The sequence below is a fragment of the Leptopilina boulardi genome, unplaced genomic scaffold (genome assembly GCF_019393585.1).
Source record: "Leptopilina boulardi isolate dan_hultmark-lab unplaced genomic scaffold, ZJU_Lbou_2.1 LbouV2_393, whole genome shotgun sequence".
NCBI lineage: Eukaryota > Metazoa > Arthropoda > Insecta > Hymenoptera > Figitidae > Leptopilina > Leptopilina boulardi.
Window position 1 is genome coordinate 1,166,400 of NW_026137966.1, and position 12,227 is coordinate 1,178,626.

Genomic DNA, 12,227 nt, shown 5'->3' on the forward strand with positions numbered 1-12,227 from the left:
CTGGCATCGGATTTGTAATCCGCGACACCGAAAACCCCCGAGTAATAAGTTTCAAGCGAAACCGATCAAATTTTGAAAAAGTCGTCCGCAATATTGGAACCGCCATTTTTAATTTAAAAAATTTTTAAAAACTGACTTCGGATTCGTAATCAGCAACCCCGAAAACCCCCGAGTAACAAGTTTCAAGCGAATCCGATGAATTTTTTAAAAAGTCGTCCGCCATAGTGGATCCGAAATTTTGAATTTTGAAAAACTGACATCGGATTCGTAATCAGCGACCCCGAAAACCCCAGAGTAACAAGTTTCAAGCGAATCGCATCAAATTTTGAAAAAGTCGTCCACCATATTGGATCCGCCATTTTGAATTTTAAAAAACTGACATCGGATTCGTAATCAGAAACCCCGAAAACCGCCGAGTAACAATTCTGGGAAAAATATGTCTGTTTATATAGCCACAAATCTGCTTGCGTGTATACACGTCATCGACAGTTTGAGCCCACTTATGCCATGACGTGTATACACGTCATCGACTGTGAAGGGGTTAAAAAAAAAATTTTTTTATTGTTTAATTGCTCAAAATAAAAATCCAAAATTTCCGGTTTTTTTTGTAATTTTAAAATCGCTGCAGTTTTTAAACCAGTCATCACATTTTAATCGTTGATAAGCCATTTGAAAGCTAATTTTATCACCTTTAAAATGATTCCTTGTAAACTTTAATACGATAATTTGTAACAAAGATATGAACAATTGTTTAAAAAAACTGCACTTTTTTTCAACTAGTCATAACTCAAGAACGATTGATTTTTGAAAAAAATTGTTGAGAAGAAAAATGTGCCTTTTTATGTATAGAATTGAGAAAAAAATATTACGAATTTTTTTCTAAAGCTAACCGTTCTCGACTTATTACTAATTACAGCACAAAAAGTGCTGATTTTCAAAAAAATCAAAATATGTCAAAAAAAAAAAAATTTTTTTTATGTCTAAATATTTTTTTTCTAATTCTATACATAAAAAGGCACATTTTTCTTCGCAACAATTTTTTTCAAAAATCAATCGTTCTTGAGTTATGACTAGTTGAAAAAAAGTGCAGTTTTTTTAAACAATTGTCCATATCTTTGTTACAAATTATCGTATTAAAGTTTACAAGGAATCATTTTAAAGGTGATAAAATTAGCTTTCAAATGGCTTATCAACGATTAAAATGTGAGGACTGGTTTAAAAACTACAGCGATTTTAAAATTACAAAAAAAACCGGAAATTTTGGATTTTTATTTTGAGCAATTAAACAATAAAAAAAATTTTTTTTTAATGTCTGTTTTAGATGTCATAAAAGTAGAAGATATAAGCTTTCAAAAAAGTCCTCACTCATTATTATATCTTTATTAGCAACCGAAATATAAAACTTTTCGCCAAGCGTAAAATTCTCAAAGGTGGGCAAAATCTGCTGAGCGGCACTGTATGTGTACCAAATTTCAGCCTTCTAGATAAATTCGTGTGGCCGCTAGGGGGGGGGTACATGCCTTGCTTCACTAGTCTCATTAATAGGGTTCCCCCTTCGGGTACGGAACCCTAAAAATATGGATAAAAGAAGATTAATTTTTAAAGGAAATATTGATAAAAAAAATTGTTTTCATATTGTCGACAGTATGAAGTATGAGTGTGTATTGTAAAGAGTGGGGACTATTGCACAGTCCTTTAAAACTAATGCATAAGCAGGTGCGGTCAGATTAATTAGTCGCTACTCAAAGTGATAGCACGGTTAGTAAATTGTCTTCCAAAAAGACTCAGTGAAGCTTTGGAAGGATTGATTATCTCCAAGTTTTTGTACTTTGCTTGTTAAATAAATAAAGTAGAGTTTGTTCTCAGTTGAGTAACCAACTCACAAAAATAATATTATTAGTTGTTTCTTACGGCGACAACATAATTGGTGGCAGCGGTGAAATATTTAAAATTATTTGGAAGTTCATCCAAGTTTTAAATATCCAGAACTAAGAACTAGTTCCAGATAAACAAAGTGATAATTCAAAGTGAACGAGAGAATCAACAAAAGAGATATCCAGAGAGTTATCCAGATCTACAAAGACGTATCCAGAGAGTTATCCAGTTCTACGAAGTGTTATCCAGAGTGTTAACCAAGCAGCGATCCAGATATCCATATCTACGAAGTGTTCTCCAGAGTGTTAGCCAAGCAGCGATACAGATATCCAGGTCTACAGAGAGGTATCCAGAGAGTTATCCAAGTATACGAAACAGAATTCGAGATTTTCCAGTACTACGATCCAGACCAACATTCAAAAGCAACATTGAAGTAAGGTATATAAAACAAAACTACGAATCTTTAGAACAAGAGTATAAGTCCACTTTACGTACGTTGAACGGCGACCTTCATAGGGTGTGGCTAAGTTTGTTTTAAAGCGTTGGTATACTCCGTGATTTTATCAGTATTTCCATCGTCAATAAACAAAAAAAAACAAATTTCATATTCTTGTGTACTCCTTGTAGCAGGATTGCAAGAAATGAAATTTTAAATTAGAAAACGCGAACGGTTATAAAATAAAATTGTACGAAACGATATAGGAAATTTATTAAATCAAACTGGATTTAAATTCATTTAGAGAAAGTAGGGAAAACGAAACTATAGACACAGACAGTTCATCCCCTTCAATATCACTGACTGACAGACTTAAATCAGACAATATTCTAAAAATCATGCCAGAAACATCAACAAGTTCAAATGACCTTTTTCAAACAATTCTTACAAAATTGGAAAGATTTGAAACAAGATTGTTAGCTATGGAACAACCAGTTAGAAGAGAGTTAGGTTTACCCTTAAATGAGAATGAATTAAACAGCGATCATGAAGAATTAGAAGAAGTTACAGAATATGATTTTGGAAAAAGTATAAAATTAATACCAGAATTTAACGGGAGCGGTTTAGAAAACTTCATTCATTTAATAAGATTGTCCAAAAAGAAAACAAAAAGAAATGAAAGACTAACATTACTTCATGCAATAATTGCACAAAAATTAGTAGGAAAAGCGGCAAACACAATTAGAGCCGATGCAGTTAAAACATTTGCTGATTTTTTTGAAAGATTACGAATTTTATTTGGAGAAAAGGATAGTTTAGAATCACTTCAAAGAGCTCGCGATTCATGTATAATGGGCAAAAATGAAGGTTTAGAGTCATTCACCTCAAGATTTATGCAGTGTCAGGATAAAATCAGGCAGTCTATAGATAGTATGAATATAACACCTGAAGAAACTTTCGTAAGACAGGAAATAGAAACAAGTGCAAGCGTCAGCACATTCTTAAGAAATATACGTGAAGAATTTGAAATTAGAATCCGTCCTCAGAAACCGAAAACTCTGAATGAATGTTTTAATATTGCCTCAGAAATTAACGTGAATATAAAAGATAAAAGAATAGAAAATTTTACAAGAAATCCAAGAAATGAGAACCCAGTTCCAAAACCAAGATTTAGTAAACAGACAAATATAGAAAAATGCAACCATTGCAAAAATGTAGGACATACAGAAGATGTCTGTAAAGGAAAATTGAGAGGTTTACCACCACGTCAAGAGAAAACTCAAAATTTTCAGTCACGATCGATCAACAGCAAACCACCAGACCGAGTGCAGCTAAGCGAAGAATTTTCTTTATCGGAGAACCCGCTAAGCACAACCTTCCACCGATCCCGAGAGAAAGAAGAAGACACGACACACCTATTGTGGCTTTAAAATTTGATAAATTAAAATCGGGAAAATTTGTAGTTGATACAGGATCGAATATATCAATCATAAAAAACAGTATGTTAGAAGGAATTGCCAACACAAACGCTGACGCCTTATCGCGCATTCCAAGGGTTCAGATGACAACAGACGGTACATATGATACGTTACAACAGCAGAACGCGCTTACTACAGGTGTAAACGAGGAAAATGAGAACCTGGAAGTAGATACGCAAACAGAAGACGACAACTCAATCATTGATGACGAAAATAAATACGAAAATATGGAAATAGATTCACAGACAGAAGAAAGTGATCAATCAATAATTAAAGACGAATTCAAGGTAATAAAAACTATAAAATTGATTACAGGTACTAAAGAAAAAAGGCAAGGGTATGCAAATTATTCTCTTTTGGAACCGATAAGTAACTTGAGAGATATACTTAAACCTATAAGAGACACAAATTATATTTGGAAAATATTAGTTTATGGAAGAAAAACAATACCTAAAGAAAGAACTATATACAAAGTAGTAAGAGATTTTAACGAGGAAACAGAAGTACAATGGATCAGAGATATACCTCAAATAGATAATGATGACGCGAATAAAATACGATTAAAAAGAAACAAAATAGAACAAACAGGACAGTTAATTATAAAACGAGAATTTGGACCGACAAGGATAAAAGAAATTTGGATCACTAACGAAGAAACAGAAGAAAATGACAAAATAAAAATTAGTCCTCAGGTGACGGATGATCAATTATCAGAATTTTTAGAAAAAGAAACTAAAGAAGAAAGATTAAGAATTATTTACGAGGATATAGATGAAAGGAAAATATCGAGGATTCTTTTTAAAATATGGAAAGGAGGTGACAAGGAAATATATTTAATAAAGAAACACATTGAAACGAATAGAAGAAAAATTATAGCAGAAGCACATGAAGGAATATTAGGAGGACACTATTCTAAAGATATTACAGTACAAAAGATAAGAAATATGACAAACTGGCCCAACATTACAAAAGATGTTGAAGACTTCATCAAAACATGTGATTTATGTCAACGATTTAAACAAAATGAAAGAAAACAAGAATATTATGAAGAATCAGACATACCAGAAGGACCAAATGATAAAATATCAATAGATATAGTGGGACCATTAAATGAAACTACCAGCGGAAATAAATATATTTTGGTGATTCAAGATTTTTTAACTAGATATGTGCATTTAGAATCATTGAAGGACAAATCAGCAACTTTAGTCATAGATGCTATGTGGAAAGGATATTTAAAAAAGAACGGTAAACCTTTAGAAATACTAACAGACAATGGGAAAGAATTTATTAATAACGAATTTTCAGATCTAATGACCGAATTAAAAATAAAACATGTAAAGACTTCAGTTTATCACCCACAAAGTAATGGAAAGAATGAAAGATCACACAAGAAGATTAATGAATATTTAAGTATTTATGCGCAAAAAGATGAATGGGATAAAGAGTTACCTAAAGCAATGTTAACATACAATATGACAATAAATAGGATTACAGGATTTTCTCCATTTGAACTACAAAATGGCAGAAAAGCAAGAGAAGCATTTGAAACATTAAACAAAATAACAAATCTCGTAAGGAAAAACGAATTAAAACAATTAGAACACGAAAACAAATTACATGTTGCAAGAAGAAAAATCAATGAATCTCAAAGAAAACAAATACTGACTGATAAAAAGACAATTTCAGTTGGGGAGCAAATATTGATAAGAAATCATATGAGAAAAAAGGGAGACCCTTTGTGGTTAGGACCATTTATAGTTTTACATAAAATTGGAAATACATATACAATAGAAAATAATCGAAAGGTTCATAGGGAAGATATTAAGAAATATTTTGTTTTAGATAGTGAAGAAGACGATTTGGATGACGACAATAATGGCGATCTTGATGAAGATTTTGATAATGAGCCTCGGGCTGGTTGTAGCAGAAACTGATTATAATGTAACGGAATTAAAAGGCAATATATATAAAGAAGAAATAGGAAAAGTGTATTTATATTCAGAGGAATGGAAATTGATGATTATGATAAACATTACAAGAACCGAAGATAGAATAGTTGTTATTCAAAAAGTGTTAACGCAGGTTAGTCATCTTTGCATGACTAAATGTCAAGAAAATTACGAAATTAAAACTATCTCTTCTAGATTTAGTCGTTTAAGAAAAAAGGAATCACTATTATATAACATAATGGGTAAACAAAGAGTTAAAAGAGGACTTTTAAATGTAATAGGAGACGCATCAAAAATATTATTTGGCACATTAAGCGATTCAGATTTAAATATAATTAATAAAGAATTCGATCAATTATATAATGATAATAAGGTCTTAAATGAAGCAATTAAAAACAATACTAAAGTAATAAAAATGATCTTAGATTCATCATCTCAAGATTATAAGTTCTTAGAAAATAAACTTGTAGCAGACTACGATATACTAAACCAAATGAAAGCAGAAATAAATAATAACAAAAAGAGTTTGTTTATTCAACAAAAATTATTAATAGCTGAAACGTTAATAGAAGAAATGAACGACGACATAGATTTAGCAATAAGTTCAATTAATTTAGGGAAGCATGGAATTATAAACCCCCAAATTTTAACGCCTAGAATGTTGCATGAAACAATTGATGGATTTGAAAAGGAATTTAGAACTAAATATCACATCGAAAGCGATGAAAGAAACTATCAACATATTATAGACATTAGTGAAATTACTACAATTATAAAAAATCATCACTTAGTATACATAATTAAAATTCCGATTTTAGATGAAAAAGAAATGACAATAGTAAGAAGTTTACCAATTCCAGAACGAATAATTAATGATCAAGCTATGGTGTTTTTACCAAACCACGAATATATTTTGCAAACGAAAACTGAATACGTATCGATTGACAAGACAGATTTAGAAAAATGTAGTAATATAGAAGACTATAAAATTTGTAAGAGAAATCAACCGAATTATTTAATATATCAAACAGAAAATTGTGACGCGGATTTAATAAAAATGTCTAACAGAAATTGTCTAAAATCTCCATTACTACTCAGCGATGAAACATTTATGAAAACAGAAACAGGTTATATATGTATATTTGTAAAAGAAACAGTTATAGATATAGTATGCGAAAATAATAATTATAATGGTAAAAAATTGGGTACTTCTCTAATAACAGGGAATAGATGTAAGCTATATACGAATGAAATAAAGCTAGATCTTAATAAACCGATGAAAAATATAAGTAGATACTTTGAGGATAAAATCACAATAGAATTAGATTTTGAGAAAGACGATTTAAAATTAATTAATGATAAATTACCAAAATTACCAAGATTTCTTAATTTAGATAGAATAAAAGAAGCGAAAATTAGTATGGAAGATACCGAAGCGATGCTAGATAAATTAAAGACACATGAAAGATTTAAGAGTTGGACAGAAAAGTCTTTGACGTATTTAGAGTACATAGGATATGCAAGTATTGTAATTATAATCTTCTATATAAAGTTTAAAACGGGAATTATACAGTGTATTTTAAATTTAATAAGATATTGTATTGGGAACTGTTATACAAATCGTAGTTTTAACAATACAGGTCCAACGCAGTTTGTACCTACTGAGAAAAATCTACCAGGATTAAATTTTGAATTACATTCGAAACCTCCTAGAAGGAAACCTGCATCGAATTTTTAAATAAATGTTAATTTGAAAATCATCGATAGTTTAAAAGGGGGAGGTGTCGACAGTATGAAGTATGAGTGTGTATTGTAAAGAGTGGGGACTATTGCACAGTCCTTTAAAACTAATGCATAAGCAGGTGTGGTCAGATTAATTAGTTGCTACTCAAAGTGATAGCACGGTTAGTAAATTGTCTTCCAAAAAGACTCAGTGAAGCTTTGGAAGGATTGATTATCTCCAAGTTTTTGTACTTTGCTTGTTAAATAAATAAAGTAGAGTTTGTTCTCAGTTGAGTAACCAACTCACAAAAATAATATTATTAGTTGTTTCTTACGGCGACAACAATATGTCTAAAAAAAATTATTTTTATATCAAAAATATTGCTGAAAAAAATTAAGTTTTAAATGTAAATCAAAATAAATGTAAAAGATATTAATTTTAAACGGAAATATAGGTAAAAAAATTTATTGTTTAGACAAACATATTGGTGAGAAATTAATTTTTTATCAAAAAGGTACATATCACACTGAAAGATTAAAACCTTAGTCTTTCACCCTTATATCTTTTCTTTAATATAATTTACACACAATTTTTTAACCACATAGACGTAATAGTAGAAGTACGTTATGTCAAAAGACACTATCAACATTTTTCAAATTTTTAAAAAAAGTAAGCAGTAATAAGCGTATAAATTATCTAGGATTCATACAAAAAAATTTAATATTTTCCTTTGAATACAAAAATCCCTTTTTAGTCTCAAAAGGCACTAGCAAGGGACCATTCATTAATTACGTAAGGACGATTTTGTCTAATTTTGAACCCCCCTACCCCCATGTAAGAATACATAAGATTTTTCGAACCTCCCTCTTCCCCTTATACGTAAGTTTTTAACAATATTAATATAATTTAAAAATTATTATAAACAATACAAATGGAAAATACTTGGCAAAATCTTACGTAAGAATAGCTTCTACCCCATCACCTCCCGACATAAGACCATATAGAGATTTTATAAACCCCCCCTCACCCTAAGAACCCTTACGTAATTAATGAATGGCCCCCAATCATATAGCAGAAGTTAAATGCAATCAATAAATAAAAATGAACATGAATAGTTGAAACGAAACGGGTGAACTTATAATTTCTTAAATATATTTTCTTCTCTTATTAAAAGCAAGAGTCGTTGAAATAAATATATTACGTTCAAAACATTTCTGACAAAAAATGTTTTAAATTTTTTACATGAAAAAATATTAACCTTTTTAAGTTCAAAGCAACACCTAAGCTTACAAATAGCAGGTAAAGCAATCGTTGCACAAGGCAAATTTATATCATTTCTCACCTAATATTTTACAAATTGGATGTTCATTAATCATCGCAATGCAAAGAAAAAATTATTTAAATTAAATTCTGTCAATAATTGTGTAAAAAAAAGGACTTGCAAAGTTTATTGAAGAGTGAGGAATTCACCAATTTTCAAAACAATAGCACGTTAGTGCAAAAAAATACTTTGATGAAATTAAGTTCTGATCCATTGCTGTGCCATTGATTTGAAAATGTATAAATTCATCCCTTTTAACTAATCCAGCAACCACTACTTTCAGAGTAGTCATTGGAATCATCGCCCTAATAACACAAGATATCTTCGGATATATTGATAATATCCCGCATATATCCTAGGGAAGTCCTATGAATATCAAAAGGATCTCTTAAGGATATCGAAAAAATCGGCGGTTTGGATATCCCATGGATATCTTCTGGATATCTCTATAGACTTTCATAAATGTCCTCCAGATATCCCATAGATATCGTCAGGATATTCTCAGTATATCTTCTGGATGTCAAGAAGATATTCTCAGGATACTGTTTTTAATGTCATTATGAGACTACGAGTGAGAATATTCCGTGAATTAAATTTTATATAAATAAAATAAAATGCATCTTGTTTTTCGACAAAGTTGTTTAATTTGAAAAATTATTTACTAATTTTTTTCTCATTCGTGATTCATTCCTTTATTCATATGCTTAATATTGTCAGAAAATAAATTGGCTTTAAACAATATAAATTCATCCCGGCAAATAACGAATAACTATTAATATTAATTAAGTGCATGAGTTTATTTAAAAACTTTGAAAACTGCGTTTCAAATCTTCATTTAAAATAAATTAGAAGCTTATAAGATTTTTGTTTTTATTATATTATTTTTCATTATATTAGCTTAACAATTTTAACCTTTAAAAATATATGTTGAGATATTAAATATCCCGTGAAAATCCTAAGAATATCCCACGGACATCTTGAGGATATTCCATGGATATCTTGAGGATATCCCATGGATGTCCTGCGATATAATATCCAATAGATATTTTGTAGATGTCTTAGGGATATCCTGTGGATATCCTATGGATGTCCTGTTGATGTCCCACAGACCGGCGGTTTGGATATCCTAGGGATATCCCAAGATATCCTGGGGACCATTCTAGAATATCGACTATTGTTCGTTAAGAAATTATTTATTAATAATTAATTCAAATTTAGAATGATTAAATATCTTAAGATACTAAATTTGAATACCTTAGATATTCTTCCTTAATTGACTCGCTAAAGATTTTAAACTAGAATATCCATTCTTCTCCGTGTTCTAATTAAAACCGATAAAAAGTTTTGTTCAAATTCAGTTTGAACACAAAAAACAATTCTAGTGTCAGATTTAACAGAGAAACCAATTAATTAATTAATTAAGATATTTAATTTTTTTGACAAAATAATCCATTTTTTCACCATTTCACCGTTTAAAATTATTTTCTTTCAACTTTTTTTTTGATAAAAAAAATTAATTTTTTTTCAACTACAACAGTTTTTATTTAAACTTTTGTTTTTTTTATGAAATATTACATTGTTTTAATTAATATTTCTGTTTAACAAATAAGAGTTTTGCTTTGGATAAAAAAATACAGAAAAAATTTAAAGAAAAGAAAATAAGAGTGCTGCCACCTACCTGTTAAAGAGTGCGGCTGTATTTATTTTATCGATAAATGTTGATAATAAACTGTAATAGATTGAAATTAATAAAAACATTGAATATTTGTAATTATTTAACAATAACACAGCCACACAAAAAAAAAATTTGATCTGGGGGTCTGACTAGACCTACTGTATGTTTCTTGGGTCGCTGAATCCGAATTTGAGGTCCGTTTTACCCCATCAGATCAGGATTTTAAGATAACCTCAAAAAACCAATATGGTGAACACTTTTTCGAAAAATTTATCGGATTTGCCTGAAACTCGTTACTGGTGGGTTTTTGGGGTCGCTGAACACGAATCTACTGTCAGTTTTTCAAAATTCAAAATGGCGGATTCAAAATGGCTGTCACATTTTCGAAAAATTCATCGGATTTGCCTGAAACTCGTTATTCGGGGGTTTTGGGGTCGCTGATCACGAATCTGATATAAGTTTTTAAAAATTTTAAATGTCGGACACTTTTTCGAAAAATTCATCGGAATCGCCTGAAACTCGTTACTCGGGGGTTTTCGGAGTCGCTGATTACATATTTGAAGTTAGTTTTCAAAAATTCAAGATGACATCGTAACAAATTTCTTAAGTGTATCTGCCATGAAGGCATTTTTCGAAAAAGTGTCCGCCATCTTGAATTTTTGAAAACTGACTTCAAATTCGTAATCAGCGGCTCCGAATACCCCCGAGGAAAGAGTTTCATGCGATTCCGATGAATTTTTCAAAAATGTGTTAGCCATTTTGGATCCGCCATTTTGAATTTTTGAAAACTGACATGAGATTCGTGATCAGCGACCCCAAAAACCCCCGAATAAAGAGTTTCAGATAAATCCGATGAATTTTTCGAAAAAGTGTCCGCTATATTTGTTTTTTGAGGTTATCTCAAAATCCTGATCTGATGAGGTAAAACGGACCTCGAATTCGGATTCAGCGACCCAAAAAAAATAAAGTAGGCATAGTCAGACCCCCAGATCAAAACTTTTTTTTTGTGTGGCTGTGTAATCATCTTAAAATGCATAAAACTTATTGATTTTAATAATTATACTATCAATTTAATTATTTTTTATACATTTTAGACAGAATTTCAATTTCAATCTCGTGTTCCACGAATGCTCCGCGAATTTCGTGAAGCATTCACATCATACAATCCGCCAGGGCTGTTTATAAAAGTATAGTTTAGTTTCATTGATGTGATTGTTCTGTCGTTTTTTGAAAATTTATTTTGTTTACAACTTTGTACTGAGCAAATTTGATCAAAACCCGTGCTAAGCCATTTGATTCTTAGCACTGCCTGAGCCGTCTGAATGCAGTCGTTTGCTCAGTACAAAGTTGCAAAAAAAACAACAAAACAAGCACCTCTATTTTGGTCAAAAACTTCTTAATTGCAATGTTTTAACCAATCAGAATCTATGAAACTTAACTACTTTTATAAACAGGTTGAGATCCTTTTCGTGCTTACTGAGCGCTTATAGCAAGAATCTGGAAAACGCCTATTGTTTTAAATTAATTTCTTATAGTAAAAAAATCTTGTCCATAATTTAAATTATGCAGGTATATCCCCTATATTGTAACAGTAAACGAACCAAACACGATGGAACTATCACTTTGTGTGCTCTTATGGAAACACGAAATTATTAAGTTTTTAAAGTAATAAAAAAGTGCAGAGAAAGTAACGAAATAACTTAAAGTGATAGCTTACATATTTAATATAATAAAACAGTTCATTTAATGATTATTTATAGGAATATA